Source organism: Vigna unguiculata, chromosome 5 (assembly GCF_037176805.1).
Source record: "Vigna unguiculata cultivar grain cowpea cultivar isolate G323 ecotype 2 chromosome 5, ASM3717680v1, whole genome shotgun sequence".
NCBI lineage: Eukaryota > Viridiplantae > Streptophyta > Magnoliopsida > Fabales > Fabaceae > Vigna > Vigna unguiculata.
The window spans coordinates 16199829-16220751 of NC_140796.1; the positions used below are offsets into that span (position 1 = coordinate 16199829).

Sequence of the window (20923 nt, forward strand, 5' to 3'; positions counted from 1 at the left end):
AAAAAAAGCCCAATTATTGATATGAGATCTTTAATCATTAAAATGTAAAAAAAAATACCATGTAGTTTACCCATGGTATTGAAAAATATAAGAAAATATCTTTTTTATATATATTTAAGAATGGGAGGAAAGTTCTACATAAGTAGAGAAAGTCCATTCACATTGAATTTTTTTTTATGAATGGAAATGATTTAGTATTAAAATACTTTTTTATGTTTGATAGTAATTAAAATGTTTTATCTAAAAACATAAACATAAATTTAAAAATTAATAAAATTAAATTCCATTATTTATACAATGTATAAGAAGGGAATTCTTTTTTTTTTGTCCACATTTGTTTTTCAATCTTATCCTAAATAATACTTTTTTATTAAAATAATTATTTTTATCAATTTTAGTTTTTAAGTGCGTGTTTCTATAAATTTAACTTTTTTATTTGACTTTTTTTTAAACTTACCCATTTTTCTAATTAACTACAAAATAAATAAAAATTACTTACAATAAAATTAAAATAAATATTTAATTTTACAATAATAATAGTAGTTTTATTATTTGTCATAATCATAAAAAAAATATGATCATGCACGTGTTTTCACCGGTTAAAATAAAATGTTTAATAATTTAAATAAATTGAAGCATCTCAAATTCATTACATTTTAATTTTCTTAAAATTAAATTATCTTATTCAAACACACTATTATCTTATTTAGTTTAAAATAAATACATTAAAAAAGATAAAAACTTTAAAAGAATGAAATGCATAATATTTAAAAAGAAAGTAAGAAAATTTCTTTTAATAATATTATTCTAGCCGAACAGAATTAAGATTGATCGGCCATAATCATTCAATGGATTTGTCCTATGTTCATATCTCGTCACCCTTTCAATCACTTTCTTTTTGGCCTTTTCTTCTCTCTTCTTGAAACTGTCTCATTATGACCTTTTACTCTCTGCCTCTTTGGGTCTTCAAATTCGTTTATCATTGTCAGTCATATACAAGCTTAAACAAATGAACCAACCATTATCTTATGAGTTATCAAATCGGCCATTAGGCCTATTAGTGATCAGATCGGTAAGTGGATCTATCACTACCCCCAAATCTTAGCTTTAAGAAGCCTGATGCTTGATTGATGCTTGATAGTTCAGCCATGTCATATTAGTGATAGCAGCCATTAGGCCTATAACCACAAATATAAAAGGAGAAAAAAAAGTTCACGATTATAATGGAAAAATCAAACATTATCACTTGAATCTTGTGGAAAAATTAAATAATAATTAGCTATTAAAAAATACATCACTTTTATTGTTGACAACATTCTGGGGAAGAGATTGTTCCATTTTTTCATGTGCATAATAAGTAATTAAAAACGTAATTGTTGTTAGGGAGTGATGAGGTTTAGTTCCCAATGACAAGGGAATGAAAAGTCAATGGGTGGTAAGATAAGAGATTCATTATCCCATGATTCTCTAAGGAAGCGGAAGCATTATCCATTCTTGGAATTTGAGTGACGGACATATAAAACTCATTCCATTTATCCTTCCTAATAGATTATTTTTATTGCACTACATGTGTTCATCACCATAGCTTCTAAACCATGACTGAATAAGCAGTTTTCCAGATGAAGTGTTGTGTTGCATTCTCTAAACCAAGCATTCTTTGTAAGAGGTGGAAACTTATCTGGCGCTCAGTTCCTGTTCTTGACTTCGACTATCCCTTTTGCAACCGGAATAAATCATTATAGCTTGACTTTTTCTTTGCACGTGGACATTCATCCTCTCCGGAATTTGGAACAACCATCCAAAAATTCTGTCTCAGGAGTTTTCCTTTTCAATAAATGATTGATGATAATCAGATAAAGTCATTGTTAGAGCTTTTGTGTTCGCATGCAGTGTTCAATATCTTGATCTTTGTCCTCAATTTTGTTCTTTAATTGATATGTCATGTGACTTACTTTGCTTTAAAACTCTTAGGGTTCTGATGAAATTGTACGGGCTGACATTAACATTCTCTTCTTCTGCTGGTTTTCCTATATTTAAGTGTCCTGCATCTTGACAGTATTAAGATTTTAGATAGTAAACATCATATAATTCTTTCCGCATGTCCCAAAGTTGAGAACATGAAAATGGAGAATGTATTTGGTGGGTTCGAGGATATAAACCGATATAAACGATTGCCTAGTTTTCTTAGAGTTAATATTGATAAAGAAGTAGTTCCCTTGAACGTTGTTGGCAGTGTCGGCTCTCGGTTAAGCAGGTAAAACATTCATATTATTATATTATTTTTTTTAGTACTATTATTTCTCTATTAAATTAATTATAAAATTAGATTTAAAAAAAAAATCTCTATATTTTTTCAATATTAATATACATTTATTAAATTAATTATAAAATTATATTTAAAATAAAAAAAAATACTTCAAAAAATATTTGGTATTAATATATTTCTATTAAATTAGTTATAAGTTTATGTTACAGAGTAAAATTTAATTAAATTATTATTAGTGTCTGTTAATTTTTATTGGAATTAAAAATTATATTTAATGAGTTAAGATATTTTCGTCCGATTTTGTCAAAATTGTCAGAATTCAACATACGATATGAGCCATGCGGACCCGTCAAAGCCTAGTGCTTGATCGATTTTGCTAGTGACTTGCATGAAGTACGTGCCCAGGGGGAAGATTGGTGGACCTTGCATGTTGATGGATCTTCCAACCCAAGAGAGTTGGAGCTGACATCGTGTTAAAAGGCCCCAACCAAATATTGGTCGAGAAGTCGTTGCACTTCGCCTTTAAAACATCAAACAACCAAGAAGAATACGAAGTCATCTTGATCGGGTTAATATTGGCTAGAAAGGTCAGAGCACGACGTATATATGCAGAGCTGGCTCTAGACTTACGGTAGGCCATTTGAACAACGAATACCAAATAAAGGACCCTATGCTGCTCTAATACTATCATCTGGTCCAAGAAGTCATAGATACCAGCTTCGACGAAATATTGATACAACACGTCCCAATGAGTGATAAGGTTAGAGTTGACGCCTTATACAACTTAGCCAACATGAAGAAAAAAAGGGAAATATAGGTTGCTACTCTAGCAAACGTTAACAACACCCTCAACGGGCAACACTTGCATGAACATAGACAACAACGGAAGGACTTGGATGGAGCCATACATACAACATATGAAGACTGGGAACATATCAAACCCTAGGGATAGGGGATGGGTAAGAAAGGCAACACGATACACACTAATGGGAGAAAAGATATACAAACGAGGTCACAACTAGCCGTTACTAAAATGCACCACGAATGAGCAAGTAGATTATATAATGAAGGAGATTCCTGAATGGGTTTTCGGTTACCATTCCAGATCATGGAGAATGACTACTAGAATTCTGCATGTTGGATACTTTTGGCTGACCATGGAAGGAGATTGTCATGATTTTGTTAGTAAATGCATATCCTGTCCAAAACACGAAACTTCATCCACGTTAAACAAGAGGAGGTGCATTATATTTACTCCCCTTGGCCTTTTGCCAAGTGGAGAATGGATATATTGGGACCATTTACTCCTAGAAAAGGGCAAGTCAAGTTCCTTAGAGTAGGAATCAATTACTTTACGAAATAGATTGAAGCCCAACCATTAGCTACAATCACAATGCAACAGGTACACCAATTCATCTAGAAAAGCATCATATACCGCTCGGGGTGCTGCATACCATCATTATAGACGATGATCGACAATTCATTGATAAGGAACTGGAAAAGTTTTATTTCGGTTTGGGAATAAAACATGTTACCAGCTTTGTCAAACATCCCCAATCCAACTAACAAGGTGAAGCCGCCAACAAGGTGATCTTGGTAGAACTGAGGAAAGAGATTTGATTCATCAAAAGGAAGGTGGCCAGAAGAACTACTGGAAGTCTTGTAGGCATAGAGATGCATTCTCCAGTCCTCCACACATGAATCCCCATTCAACTTGGTATACGACATAGAAGTTATAATACTGGTTGAAATCGGAGAACCCTCACTGCAGCGAAGATATTATGATGAGAAACTCAATCAGGAAAGTCTTAGCACGAGCCTAGATCTACTAACGGAATTACGAGAAAAAAACACAAATCAGAAACATGACGGCTAAGCAAAGGGCGATAAGAAAATATAACTCCAAACTTCATCCACGAGTATTTTTGGAAGGAGACTTCGTATGGCAGATGGCCAACAATGCAAGAAAGAAGGAATGAAAGTTTTCTTCCAATTGGGAAGGACCATACAAAATTCAGGAAGATGTCAAAAGTGGAGCTTATAGTTTGGAGCAGTTATCTGGAAAGCCAATACCAAACACATGGAATATATCCCATTTAAAATTCCATTTTAGTTGAAACACCTCATGATTGGGTTGTAAAGACAAGTGGCTAAATGTAACCCTAGGTGTACTCTTTTTCCTCACCTAGTCTTTGTCCCTAAGATGGGTTTTGGTCGAGGAGTTTTTAACGAGGCACCGTTTATCAATAAAATAAGTGTTTCTTCTTTATTTGAAAGATTGCATGCAAATTTCTCTGCGAGTTCCATGCCACCTACTTAGGTAGACGATCCTAGTTGAACAAAAATTTATTATGCATTCCATGTTGCCTACTTAGGTAGACGATCCTGGTTGAACAAAAAATTATTATAATTTTCCTGCCACTTACTGGTCTTGGTAGAACAAATCCTATCATGAGTTCCTTGACTCCTACTTAAGTAGACGGTCTTGGTTGAACAAAAAATTATTATAAGTTCCCTACCACTTAGTGGTCTTGGTTGGACAAATTATATCATTAGTTCCTTGCCGCCTACTTAAGTAGACAGTTCTAGTTCAACAAAATTTTATTATAAGTTTCCTGTCACTTGGTGGTCTTGGTTGAACAAATTATATCGTAAGTTCCTTGCCGCCTACTTAAGTAGACGGTCTTGTAGAACAAATTTATATTATAAGTTCCTTGCCACTTAGTGGTTCTGGTTGACCAAATTCTATCATAAGTTTCCTACCGCCTACTTAAGTAGGCAGTCCTAGTTGAACAAATTCCATCATAAGGTCATTGTCGACAACTTAAGCAGACAATCTTGATTGAATAAGAAATTTTTACAAGGTTTATGCTAACTACTCAAGTATAGGGGTGAGCAAAATGTGAGAGACCGACGGAAACCGAAAAAATTGAAAAATAAAATTGGACATGGGTCAGATTTTAATGGATATGGATTAAAATGGATAAAAAAAATGGGTTCAACGGATATATATGGTCGGGTTCGGGTATAGATTTATTTTTTAAAAGATACCCGACCGGACCATTAAATATGTTATACTCCTATGTTAAAAGTAAAAAACCCAATCCAATTCTACAACTGACTCATTTATTGCATTGTGTCTCACGTTACCACAAACCATCCTCACGTTACTGCACACTATTGATGCACCTTTACTGAACCTACACCTACCACATACCACAACCCTGCCCCTTATTTACTCATGGTTCCCATTTCACGTTCAAAAAAAGTAACTTTTTTATTTCCTATTTCACATAGTGAAGAAAGAACCCATGTTTGTTGGCTTGGTTTGGTGGGTGTTTTGCTTTTGGCTTGCTCTATAAAATTGCAACATTTGGAAAAGCTGAGGGTTTCAGGTTAGTAAATTATATATTGCTTTCATTCATTTCCCCATTTTCATATCTTGCAATTCTATAATATTGTTAGTATGCACTCTGCATTTCCTCAATTGTGTCCATCATTTCAGTTATTTCACAGTATCAATCTCACCCTTTTCTTCAACTATATTATTACTTCAATCTTAAAATTCTATTTTAAACAACTATATTATTACTTTAATCCTAAAATTCTATTTTAAAGCTAAAATCTTTTGTAAAATTTTAAAAAATTATAACTATTACCATGAAGAGTTTATGGTTTTAAGAAAGTTTAGATCATATTTAATAAATTATAGCTTGAATGATAATATAATGTTAAGAGTTATTTATTTAAGAAAGTTTAAATCTCTAGTTAATAAATTATAGCTTGCATGATAATATCATTTGAAAAGTATACAATTTTAAAAGAAAGTTTAGATATATTTAATAATAATATTTTTAGGAATTAATGTGATGTTATTATGTATTTTAAGAAGTTTTAATGTTATGTGTTACTGTTTTTAAATAGTTTTTTTCGTTTCCTTTATAATATCAAATATTTTTTTATTATCTTTCTTATGATTGAATACAATTTTTTTTTTCTGAATAAAAAGAGCATGTTACTTTTGTGGTTTTTTTTATTTTGCTAATTGATATGTGTCTTTTAAAATAAATTACACATATATGATTGGTAGTTATTGATTATGATTTTTTTCTTTATAGTTGTAATGGAGAGACATAGCCAATAATTGCCTCCAAGTTCACAACAATCTGACCCACCAAACCCTACAACTGAACCTATAGGAGCTATAGGAGAGGAACATGATGTTCCTCATTCCCAAAATACAAAAATGAGAAAACCAAATGCTAGTGGTAAGAAAACAACCTCTGTTGTTTGGGACCACTTCACAAGATCTCTTGAATCTACAAATTTAGTTGCAACATGTAATCATTGTGGTAAGCGATTTAGATGTGATCCAAAGATACATGGAACATCTAACCTTCTTAATCACCTTAAAAGGTTGTGTCCTAAATATCTATTTGCTGCCATTAATTACCCCAACCAAACAACTCTCACCTTTAAAACTAGTGGCAATAATAGTCTCCTTGCAACACCCCAAAAGTATAATGTTGAAGTTTGTCGAAAGGCAATTGTTATGTTTGTTATTGTGGATGAACAATCATTCAAGGTGGTGGAGGGTGAGGGTTTTAAGATATTGTGTAGACAATTACAACCTTTGTTTGTTGTCCCATCAAGATTCACCATAGCTAGAGATTGTTTTCAGTTGTATATGGATGAAAAAGTTAGGTTAAAGGAGTTCTTTAAGTCAAATTGTGTTAGAGTAGCACTCACTATTGATTGTTGGACATCAATTCAGAACTTGGGCTACCTAACACTCACTACACATTTCATAGACAATGATTGGAGGTATCAAAAAGGATAATCAGTTTTTCAGTCATACCTAATCATAAAGGGGAAACCATTGGAAGGAAAGTTGAAGGAAACCATTGGGGAATTAGGAATGTGTCGACACTCAATGTTGATAATGCATCATCTAATGATGTAGCTGTTACATATTTAAAAACAATGATGAAGAATATAGGTGGATTAGTAATGGATGGACAATTTTTCTATATGAGTTGTTGTGCTCATGTACTAAACTTAGTTGTGAGTGATGGCCTAAAAGAGTTGCACAATTCAATCACAAGTATTAGGAATGTTGTAAGATTTGCAAGGTCTTCACCACAAAGATTGGCTAAGTTTAGAGAGTGCATAGAGTTTTCAAAAATTGAATGCAAGAAATTGTTGTGTCTTGATGTTCCCACAAGGTGGAATTCCACATATATGATGTTAGATGCAACAATCAAATTTCAAGTTGCATTTGAAAAGCTTGCCAATGAAGACTCTAGTGATTGGAAACATGCCCAAGATTTTGTGAAGTTTCTAAAATATGCTATGAAGCCACTAAATCTTTCTTAACATCATTGCATGTGAGTATACACATTGCATCTCACCAAATGGCTACTATTCATTTTGCACTTGACAAGACAACCATGAATCTGAATAGTATATTAACACCTACTAGTTGTGACATGATGTTGAAGTATCCCAAATATTGGGGTAATGTTGACAACATCAATCACTTGTTATATTTTAGTGTCATTTTTTATCCTCGATACAAGTTTGAGTATGTCATTTGGAATTTTCAAGAAATGTACAAACATAATTCAAACAAAGCTGTTGAATTAACTAACTGTGTAAAAGACAGTTTGAAGAAAATGTATGATTGGTACAAATCACTTCATGATGAACAACAAAGACCTGAGCAACCACTTGAACATCAATCTGATGCATCAACCATTCCTAAAATTCCTGTATATATGGTAAGGGCTGATGCCTTTAAGAAGCATTTGAGAGAAAAGGACACCATAGATAGAAAGAATGAGTTAGAGAGGTATTTAAATGAATATGTTGTTGATGGTAATGACCAACTTAATATTTTTTTTGGTAGAAAATAAACTCTTCACAGTGTCCCATTCTATCAAGAATGGTTAGAGATGTGTTGGCCACCCCTATTTCTACAGTTTCCTCTGAGAGTGCATTTAGTATTGGAGGTAGAGTTTTGGATACTTTTAGAAACTCTTTAAATCCACCAATGGTTGAGGCACTTATCTGTGCTAAAAATTGGTTGAGGACCACTATAACTCAAATGTCAATGAAGAGTTTGAGCTTTCTGAGAAGGTTTTCACAAGTACAAGTTTCATTTATTTGTTTTCTAAACTTCCTTTGTAATTATGTTTTGTGTATATTAATAATATTTTGTTTCAATTAATTTCATAATTTAACGGTAACACAATGGATGGAAGCGAAGTTGGTTCATCATCTCACAACAACCAATGTTGAGACTCTTAACTGCTCTAAGAAATAACATTGCTAGTGAAGAAAACTCTAAAAGTTTTGGAAATATGATAATTAGATGCTTTTTAGGTTTTGGAATTGGCAGCAAAACTCTAAATATTGATGAAGTATGAGGCTGGAATGTGAAATATCTAGAGTCCCTGTCATAATTACATTCACTAAGGTATCATATTCTATCTTCTAATTAATAGTATAGTTATGGATTTTTTAATTTTGAGGCTGGAATGATTGTTTGATTTCTATTTGTAATTAATAGTAGTTATGGAGTTTTTAATTTTCCCATATGTTTTGTAATAATAATGATGTCTTCATACAATTTAATTAATTAGTTTTTGGAAAGGACCACAACTAACAACTAACATGTCTATCTTTAATTAAATAACTTATATTATTCATATTTTTTTATGTTAATATTAGTTTTAGAAAAATTGAAACGATTTAGATAATGAAGGTCCATTGGCCTTCTATAGAACAAGTCACGAAATATATTAAAATATTATCAGTTGTATTTGAATGTTTCTCTGTTACATTGTACCAAGTGGAAACCTATTATGTTCTAGGAAGAAAGTGCATTAAATTAAGCTATTAAGAATTGGTATTTAAGTTTGATGTTTGTAGATTATTAGTAAGTATATCACACATTTGGAATGCTTGTCATAATTAGAATCACTAAGGTAGTATGTTCTATCTTCTCTTATTGACTATGCATGTGATAATTTCTTATCATTGATGTTTTCCAGATTGAGAGGCACTGTTTGTGGTTGCAAATATCAAAAGAGGACTTACAAATGAGCTATGTAGTTTTCATCTCAATTAATAGGTAAGGGTATATATGTGCCATAACCAAGCGAGGATGTGTAGGGTTGGATCCAAGCATGTATGTTCTTTCTTTTGTAACTACGGATTCGTTATTCTATCAATGGTTGATATACTTACAAAAACTATTAAATTTTATAAATTCAGTCAATATATTTATTTAAATTCAATAATTTTTATTTATTTATTCAAATTAAAATTAAATCCAAACAATCCGATCGTATTTAACCATAACCGATATTATCCATATCCAAATAACCCAACAACTAAAATGGTCGGATTGGATTTTAAAATATTAAATTTGGGTTATACTCGATTGACATATTGAACCCAAACCCGGTCCAACCCGACCACCGCTCACCCCTACTCAGGTATATGATCTTGGCCGAACAAGAACTTATCATAAGTTCCCTATCGCTTACTTAAGTAAGCGGTCCTAGGTGAGCATATATAGTCTATTTCATGACTATTACGCGAAGTGCTTCGTCATGATGAACAAACATGGAGTAAGCAGAACAAAAAATTCACTCAAGATATCCAAAATAAAAGCTTGTGTATTCATAAGAAGTTGTAGCATAAACTCCAATTATCACATACCATTTAGAAGTCATCGTTACAGAAACTTTTAACATTGTTTCTAAGAGACCAATTACAAGCCTATCACAGGCTAAACAAGACATTATCAACATAGACATAAACGCTTACTCATTGGCAACTTCTTATTCTTCATTCACGGCTTCTTCATCTCCAGCAAGAGGGCCGACATTAGTTGTTTACGATCGTACGAAGTCTTCAGCGCCTCAATCTCTTCATCATCCAGCAGACGGCCATCAAAAACATCCTTATATTCACATCATAGTGGGGATCATCAATGGATATCCTGCTACTAAAAAGTGTGGCCTACCGCAAATCGTTCTAGAAATCGTTAATATGTTCCTGCACCACAAATTTCTTAAGATCCTTAAGTTTAACATCTATGTCTCGATACGTGAAAGCAACAATAGATAAAGAAAAGTAATTAGTAATAATGATTAAAAATATATAAAAAATTTAATAAATTAATTTTATTATCTATTGAAAAAAATATTAAATAAAATTAATTTCAATAATTTAATAAATAATTTTGTATAAAAAAGTTTAAAAAAATAAATTTTTAATGAAAAGTTTCGTACTTAAATTTGTTTTAGACTTCCAAGTTTGTTTTAGACTTCCAAGTTCTTGAACCGCCATTGGTTGTTTGCTGTCAAATTTTATGGGAAATTGAGCTTTTATCCATTTAATAAAAACATTGAAAAAACATTAGCCTATTGAAAGCCTCTAAACCCTAAATAGAAAAACTGGTTTGGTTTTGATGTTTTCTGTGATGCAACTCTTGTAGGTTTTCGGAGGGAATCATTAAAGACTCAGCTTTTAAAGTTAATAATAATTATTATTATTATTATTATTTATTATTATTTAATCCTACCATATTAATTCTAACAAATGTTTGAAATGGTGAAGCAATATTGTGCCAAGCTCCGAAACCTTTCCATCAACAGAGTTTGTTAAATTATAAATTTCTTTATATTTTATTCACATATTTTGCATTAATTTTATTTTGTTACCATGTTAACAGGATAATTTTTGGAGTCCACCTTGTATTGATGATTGCCCTTTTTCAGAAGGTGTCTACAGTGGCATCTCATTCCATCTCACAACATGTCTTGTAAATAATACCAGAAATTATTGGGAGTTTGAATTTCCAAATATATTATGGAAAATGCAACATTAGCGAAGGATATGATAATATCCTTTGATGCTAAACAAAGTGGTTAATATGCTTGAATGATAAAAGAGCTGTCACTCCGATCAAGACTCAACCCAATTTGGAGCATTTCATTAAGGATGTTTTCATTTGGTGGTTTGGTTCATGTTTAATTGTTTTTATTTCTGATGAAGTTGGCCACATTGTTTACCCAATTTGATTCTTTCCTTTGAAGTTTGCTTTTAAATATATTGATCTCTATGTGCAATTTACTTTATATACACAAATATACATTTTAATCATGAATTTAGTCTGCTATGGTAATCTTTGTTCTATGTTAATTTATAATTTGTAAAATATATGTTTATTTTATATATATTTAAAATTCATAATAAAAATATAATTATATTTACTGTTGGCTAATAATTGTTATAATTATAAAAGATTATTTTATTTTTTGTTCATTCTTTTAGAAATTATTTAAATTCAAATGGAAAATCAAATTAACAAGAAAGATTAATTTTAACTTTTTTTTCATTCTTTTAAAAACATAACTCTTTGTATTTTATTAAATTTAAGTATATACCAACATTTTTTCTAATTAAAGATTTTATTTATGCTATTTAGAATATTATATTAAGTATTTATGTTTTTCATTTGTTAATATTTAGTTTATTTTTATTTTAATCCTTTTAAATGTAATGAATGAACATTAATTTTATTATATATGATCGTCTTGTGTAATGTTAGTTCATTATAATAAACTATTTCATTCCAAAAAAACATATTTTGAGTAATGAAAAAATCTTTGACATAAAACTTGTTTATGTGGACAACAAATAAGATATATCAGACACAAGCGTTACCTTACCCCAATCCGCAATCTTCTCAGTAGGCTTCCTCCCGGCTGGTATATGTCATATGTGGCTGTCTCGGTTTGGACCGGTTTGGACCCGAGAGGGGTTACCTGCGGAAGAGACTCTGATGCTCAAAAACTCTGAGAAAGTCAAATATCGTAATTAAGGGAGTAATGAATGCGTACCTTTAATTACTAGGTTCCATACATATTTATAGATTATTAATTATGTTTAGCAACGTCATGGGCTGGGCCCTTGTTTGGGCCGTAGGTGGGCCTGGATCTTAGGCCAGGCCCCTTAGTTCGATTATCGTGGGCCCTTAGGGACCTTGCTGGTAGTGCTCTGAATTTGTCAAGTTCTTGCTTAATTATCCTAAGTTAGCGACTTAGGCCGGTTACCCTTTAACGACTTAGGCCGGGTACTGTTGATCGTTCATACATAGTGATTATTTATGTCTTTGGGGTCTATGTAGACGGATTTTACGGCTATAATCAGGCTAAGCTGGCTAGGTGTGGTACAAAACTAAAATAAGAGAATCTTAATAAAAATAAATAATGATATTTCTTATTAAAAAAATACATTGTGGAAGTTCTTGTAACCCTAAAAATTAAATACTTATTGTAAACATTACTGAATGGAAGATGGATAGAATGAGTGGAAGATATTTGATACATGATATGGAAATTACATTCGTAAGAATATAAGCTGAAACATCTCCCGATTGAGTTTCAACTATTGGTAAAGCAGTCATACTTCCTTCGCCTAACTGAGAACTTAATTTAGCGGCTCTTTCCAAAAGACGCGAATGTAAATAAAAAACATCCCCTAGATAAGCTTCGCGACCTGGTGGTCTTCGTAATAGAAAAGACATTTGTCGATAAACATGTGCTTGTTTGGAGAGATCGTCATAAATGATTAAAGTGTGACGTTCACGGTACATAAAATATTCAGCCAGAGCTGCTCCTGTATAAGGCGCGACGTATTGTAATGTAGTTGGAGAATCCGTTGTTTCAGCTACTACAATAGTGTATTCCATTGCTCCTCTTTCTTGTAAGGTAGTCACCACTTAAGCCACAGAAGATGCTTTTCTACCAACAGCTACATAAACACATATTACATTTTGTCCCTGTTGATTGAGAATTGTATCTGTGGCTACTGCTGTTCTACCTATTTCACTATCCCCAATAATTAATTCTCGTTGGCCCCGTCCTATGGGGATCATCGAATCAATAACAATAAGTCCTGTTTGGAAAGGCATAGTAAACTTGTAAATAGTGTGGTTGGATTTTTTATATTATTATTATTATTATTATATATATATATATATATATATATATATAAATGTTATAAAAGTATGTTAAGATAAGGTATTTTTGAAAAGTAATTATTATTTTAGAGAATTTGAAATTTAATGAATAATTTTGAAAGAAATTAAAATTTCGAGTTCCTTGTAGGTGCATTACTTAGGTAGATTTAAGATAATTAATTTTATTGTATTTGTCTAACTATTTTAATGTAGGTTATATAACAATTAAGTTATTAAAAGTCAATTCCAAGTTTGTTGGAAGACGGCTTGGGTTAATTTTACGCTAAATATTATTCTTAAATACTTACAAAGCAATATTAAAATTGTTATAGTAAAGTATTATTAATTTGATCGCATAAACAACTATGTTATCATATTAATACGACTTTACTATAACAACTTTAGTGTTGTTTTGTGAATAGCCAAGAATAATAGTTAAGGTAAAACTTATCCAAATCGTCTCCCAATTGACTTTTAACAATTTAAATAGTGATTGTTATGTACGAAACTTGCGTTGGTAAATTATTTATAAAAATCTGCGTAGGTAAATTACCTACGAAATATTTCGTAGGTAAGGCATCTACTCAGGTTTTCATAGATAACTTACCTACGAAAAGTTTCGTAGATAACGGGCATAGGTAAGTTACCTACGAAATACATTTTCGTAGATAAAGTTAACTACCAGCGTATACCTATGAAATTTACTTCGTAAGTAATTCGTAGATAAATTCAAATTATCTACGAAAAATGCTCATTACCTACGAAATATTGGCCTAGATAATAACAATATTTCTTGTAGTGTTAGTTTTTATAAAACCTACGATAAAAGGGATAGGCAAATATAATAAAAGTAATTATCTTAAAAAAAAAAAAATATATATATATATATATATATAATGCACATAGATGAATTAAATGCAAATGTTATACAAATTTGAATGCACCTAAGTAATTAGATTATTTAAAATTAAAGAATTACAAATTTCATGAATAAGAGTTTGAAAATTTTCATATTCTCATATTCATATTTTGACTTTTTTAGTTTAATTTTAGTTTAGTTGATTTGGGTTAAAAAATATTGTTCAACTTATCATGGATAAACTTGGCTTGATTTCATGTGGGATCCATATCACTACAAAAAAATCTTTGATTATGACCAATATTAGTAACAAAAAATAATTAGTTACTATAAGAACCAATTTAGATACCAATTTATTAACTTCAACTATTGGTAACTAAAATAGTTTCAAAAGATTATAATTGGTATCTAAATTGATAACTAAAATAGTTTCTATTATGAATTGGTTTCGAAATCGGTCACTAACATTAGCTACCTAGGTTTTTGCTACCAAAAGAATTTGTCTCTAAATTAGTTTTTTAATTAGGAAATTGGTTACTAAATTAGTTTCCAAACATAATTTTTTTTGACATAAAATTGGTCGTTATTTGATAGTTTTCTTGTAGTGTATGTATCTTCTTGATAAATGAACTTGAATGTGTTAGTGGGCGTCAATGGGTACACGTGATTCTTTGAAGAAGCTGAAGCATTATCCCCATTTGAAACCTTAAATGCATTCCATTTACCATAGTACATTATTATTGTTTGCACTACATGTGTTCCAAATAGTGATCGATAGAATAATCAGTTTGTCAGATGAAGTGTTATGTTGCATTTTCTCTTTTCTCCCAACCAAATATGTAGCAACTAGGACTGAGCAACGATTGGGTTGGGCCGGATTTGGGTCCAACAAGACCAATCGAACACAATTCAAATTTAATATTTGAAATTCATATCTGACTATTTAACTTTTTGGAGTAAGTGGATTCAGGTCATTTCGGATCCGGTTAAATGTGGATGGATAACGGGTTATCTGAATGAGAAATGTGAGACAAACAGGGAGGAGATGAGAACATCCATCACCTTACATCCATGGGTTCCTCCAACTTCTCCATCGTCCTTGCTTATCTCCATCACCATGTTATCGTCTAGAATCGAAGCCTAAAAGTTCTCATTAAATTCAAACATGCAACTAGTATTTTTTTATTTAAGTTTTGGGCAGGAGGTTTAGGCTTCAGTTATTTTTACAACCGAATAGGCTTCAGTTTTACAAATAACCAAGCATAAACATATGCTTAGGTTATTTTTTGAAAAATTTTAAACTCGCGCCAATTATTTTGTCCCTACAAAAGTTGCTTTCCTCCCTCTTCCACCACTCCTCCACCCTTCCTTCTTCCTTCTTAGTTCTTAAGCACCTCCACCCAACCCGTCGAACCCGAGTCATCTTCGTTGCCCAACATCGAGTTAACAATGAGTGAGTTTTCATGCATTTTTTCATTCAGTCTATGTTTTTTGTTGCAACTCCACAACAGTGAAGGTAACCCACGTGGGCCTTGATTGAGATTTCTAGTTGTCCTAATGTTTGCATATTGGAATTTTTGGGTTTCCTCATTTTTGCAGATTGGGATTTTTAGTTGGATTGGGATTTTTTAGGTGTAAGCTGAGTTCTCAATGCAAAGATGAAGATGATGGATCTTGTGCCTTTATTGTGTATGGTGGTGGGAAAATGGTGGAGAAAACAAAGGTTGATGATGATGAGGAAGAACAAAACAGTGAATGGATTCTAATGTATTGATAGGAGAGAAAACTCAAAATAATGAGAAGACAAGGATTAGGCTTTGGTTCTAGAAGTTTAGGCTCAGTTCATAACCGAAGCCAAAAAATCACCCTTTTTTACTACGTTCGGATATGCTTCGGTTGTTGAACCAAAGTAGAATGTCCAAAATAACCCGTGCTAAATCTCTTCCTTGCACTAGTGGGAGCATATCTGTTCATCGTCACAAATTTATCCACCGCACACACTCAAATGAGATACGAAACCAAACTGGAAGACGCGAGCTCTACAACAAATTGTGCGTCAGCACCGGCTGCAGCTCCTCCTAGCGCACTCGTTGGAGACTGTCGCAAGCTTCACCATGCATGTTGCACCTCATTGGAGGTCACGCTTCACCTAAAGTCCACCGCACCTTCTACTCTGCGCCATGGCTAACGGAGAAGTTTCCATTGAAGACAGAGGAGTTACTACCTTTAAGGTAAGGGCTTGACGTGAGTAGAAAACAAATGCAATATGATAATTGTGACGATGGCCACAAAAGAAAGTAAAGTTGGGGAGAAACAAGGAGTGGGGTGGTAATAAATTAGAGTTTAGGGAAAAATTTTGCTTTTATAGTTAGTAATTTTGAGTCATGTCAGGTATTCAAGAAAGCTTAATCTGGTATCCGTACCCAACTATTTATGTCCACAATTATCCATATAAATTTATTCATTTAAACCGAATCTGAATACATCCAACTAAATACTTGTTTTTCTTTTTGAGATTTACGGTTTCAGACATTTTAAATATTTTTGCTTACCCCTAGTTGCAACAAGTCTCTTTTCCAAAAAGGTAGAACCAATTTGAGTATACTCATTACAACAGTAAAAGATTATCTTCTGGCTTTGTTCTTTGTGTTATCATTCTCTCCCTGAATTTGGAACAATCCATCCAAAGTTTTTTCTTCAATTTGTTCTTCTTCATATCATATTGATATTGTTGCTAAACACTTATGTTACAAATGCTTTAACACACATAATTCAACATCATGATTCAGTACTTTCCTATATGTAAACTTTCTCTACTACTAAACAACATTGTAGACACACCAATTTTTTTATTGGTGTAACATCCCCAAAATTTTGTATGCCATAATATATAAAACCAGTGTCATTTAATATTATAGCATAAGTGAAATAGTCAGTACAAATATATATTTAGTACATCCTTCAAAAATTATAAACAAGTTTTTAAAATATTACATGTAATCCAAGACTAGTACATAATATAACTATAGTATTTTTAAACATTTCAAATTTAGTTCCCTAAGTCCTTAGGCAGTCTCAATGCTGCTCACTCTATTCACTTACATCCCCTTCTACTCACGTGAGTAACACAATCATAACACAAAGGTAAACCACACACCAAAACACGTCAAAATAGGGTAAGCTAGTGTCAACACCCAATTTTGTCCGGATTATAATGTATTTTACCTTTTTTCTCATAATCTTATTTTACTTTTATTTTATTTTTTTCTTTTTATCTTATTTTACTTTTATTTTATTTTATTTTTTATTATTATTCTATTTTTATTTTTTTATTTTATTTTTATATTTTTATTTTGTTTTGTTTTGTTTTATTATTATTATTATTATTATTTTTGTTTTAATCTTATTTTATTTATTTTTATTTTATTTACAATTTTCTTTATTTTCCTTTTTTACTTTTTATTATTTAAGAAAAAAAAATGAAAAGAGAAGACCAAGAGATTGACGTAAGGTGTCTGATAGTTATGGGTGATAGCTAGCTGGCCATGCTCATGATGGCTGAAGAAGGAAGGAGCAGAAAGCAACATCTGCTTTCAGCCTTATCCCACGTCTCAAGGTGAAAAAGGAACAGAACAGAGACACAACAAATATCATCTGAGATCCCTTCATTCGGAGGGACCTTCACCTTCTTCAACGGGAGGTTTTTTCTCATTATGTTCTCAACAAGATGAAAAAGAACACCTTCACCAACTAAAACACCATAACCCATTGTTCCCTTTGATTCACTCAACAAATTCACCTCCTCTCAATCCCTCCATTATCATCTTCATCCTTCACCTGCATAAAAATCAGAGAGAACAAAAACCCAAAACCAGAACCCACACGCTCAGAACAACAGATTCACATCTCTCCATCATTAAAATAACCCATCATCATCTTCATCTTCCACCTACACCATCATTCATCACCACGGATGTAGCGAAACACCCAAATTCATCATCATAACCCAGCACGAATTGGAAACGAAAAACAGTGAAGTGAGTGAGATAAAACCATCGCCGCCGGCGAGTCGGAGTCTTGGATAGAAGCGGACCTAGTCGCGGTGTGACTAGCGTAATGTGTGACGGCGCGACTCTATAACCTAGCTCGTCTCGCGCGGGAGAAGAAACGATAAAGGGCACCGTTCGGGAACCTTGGCATCACCGGCGACACGCTCCGTTCACGGCACAGAGGCGCTCACGGTGGTGGTCACAGGCACTGCGTCAGTGGCGTCTTCAGGAAGAAGGAGCGACCTTGTCTCACACGCGGGAAGAAAAACGAGGAAAAGAAGTGACTCACGTAGCTTCTCGCCGGTGACAGCGCCGATGGTGACTGGCGTCGACGGCGTTGTCTCTCGCTGGTGGTGGGACGTGTGGTGGTGGCACAGGCGTTGTGGTATGCGGTGATGGGAAGAAGAGCCGCGTGTGTGTAGTAAGTTATGATCTTAATTTAGGTTTTAGGGTTTGTTTTTGAAAGATGGGCTGAGACGTTTTTGCTCTGCGCACTCCCCTCTTTCGGTCTTCGCACCCTTCCTAGTTTATGTGTTGGATCTATTAGGATTTACACAGCGTACTCCCTTTTTTTATCTCTGCATCTCCATTCATTTGAGTTGGATTGTTTGTGTATTTTTTTCTACGCACCCCTGCCCATACTGCATGCACCCCTTCCTTGTGTTTCAATTGGGCCTGTTTCATTGTTCTTCATACACTCCCCATTTTACTTACCCGCACCCCTATGTCATTGTGTGTTATTTTTGTTGAGTTGTGTTTACTTTGTGCACCCCATTAATCACTCACGTACCCCCATATTTTGTTTTCCACTTTTATCCTTTTAAATAATTTCATCCTTTTATTTATTTATTTATTTATTTATTTATTTATTATTTTAGAAAAAATATATATATTTGAAAATTATAAAAATTAAAATATATAAAAAAAAGTTCTCTTTCATTTTTATCGTATATGTCCGGCCGCTCGCGTCGTGTGACACTTTCTTCCAAATAATTTTCAAAAATATCAAAACTTATTTTCTTTCCCTTTTGGTGTTTGTCCGACCGCTCGCGTCGTGTGACACATGTTTTCAAGTAATTTAAAAACACCAAAAATATATATATATATATATATATATATATATATATATATATAAGATTTCAAAATATAAAAACATCAACGTTTTTAAACAAGATATCTTTTTAAGAACTACATGATCCTTGATTCTTCACCGTAAGATACGTAGGAGCAAGGTCAGTCCTTGTCAGGTTCACCTCTAAAAAAATCAAATATTTTTTTTTCTCAATTATTTTTCAAATATCTTTTAAAGAACTACGTAACTCTGATTTCTCATATTTAATGAGAATACGTAGGACCAAGGTCAATCCTTGTCGAGCCCAAAAAAATTTAAAAAAATATTTTTGTTTCTTTTTAGCATTTTTTTTGTCTTATTACTTATTTTTAGGGAAAAAATAATATTTTGAAAACCACATCGACTCTGCATTTTTAATTAAAGGTACCACCCTCGGGCGGGCGCTGTAGGGTGCTAACACCTTCCTTACGCGTAACCAACTCCCTGATCTGAAATCTAGTTTTTCGCAGACTCGTTTTATTTTTATGGTTTTCCATAGTTTTCCAAAAATAATTATGGTGGCGACTCCAATCTCTTTTTAAACCCGTTTTCCTTTTTCGGTTCGCCTTCCCGTCGCGACTCTGGTTGCAACAGCTAGTAGTTTAGTTATTATGGTCATAATAAAATATTACACCTATATTTATAGAATTAACTTGCATTATGGCCATAATAAAAGTTCTATCATACAATTTTGCTCATACTATATTTCATTTAATAAGTAATAACCCAAAACATCACATAATATTATGTAACATATTCTTACTCTTTTAAAGAAATCATACATTGACCAAGACCTTTGGATGAATTAATGTATTGATTAGGTTCTAAGATCATGCACACGTTATGCACATGTTATACTCGCCCTCTATTATCCTAGGTCTCCCTTTTCCTCGTCATTCCATGGTCATATTTCAAACCAAATTGGGGTGAATCATTCATATGTGGATTTCAAGATTAGTTGAATCTACATATGGTGACCTCCTTCACCATACGTAGAGACTTCAACATCATCATTAACTAGAGAAGGAATATAAGAAGCAAAAAAAAGACTACATAGTAGCAATAGAAACAACATGATTAGTAAGAGCAACATATAAATTAGTATAAAAAGATAAAATAGAATCTTCAATCATTTTTAGATCATAAATAACTTGATCATTATGAAACATCATAAAAATACCCTATGTATCACGCCTCCTTTGAAACACAACATGAAAAAATGTAGTATTCTTATCCCCATCTTTAAACCAACCCATTTAGCCTTTTCCTTCCGATGAATAGCCTGATAATCCAGAGTAAAATTTAAATCCTCTTTTCTCTTGGCTTCATGAATTAGCAAAGCATCAAAATTTGATGGAGAAGAATTCAAAATCTGTTGTTGAATATTTGAAAGGAGGCCTTGATTATCCACCACAAGCTTATGTGTGGAAAAGAGGATGGCTTGGAAACTCCAGCCGAATGAGAAAGAAAAGGAGCAAGGGATGATGATCCGAGCAGTTTCAGAGTAAAATATTAACACAACAAGAAGACTATTTCTCTACCAATATAATGCATACCTCACCGAAAGTTGAGCAAGTGTAGAACGATCAAGAAGATGGAG

General features: G+C 32.6%; 1 pseudogene; it reads left to right on the plus strand.

The window, feature by feature from the left end:
* The first annotated feature begins 2123 nt into the window (after window positions 1-2123).
* LOC146886145 (zinc finger BED domain-containing protein RICESLEEPER 2-like) lies at window positions 2124-15937 on the plus strand (annotated as a pseudogene).
* The last annotated feature ends 4986 nt before the right edge of the window (window positions 15938-20923 follow it).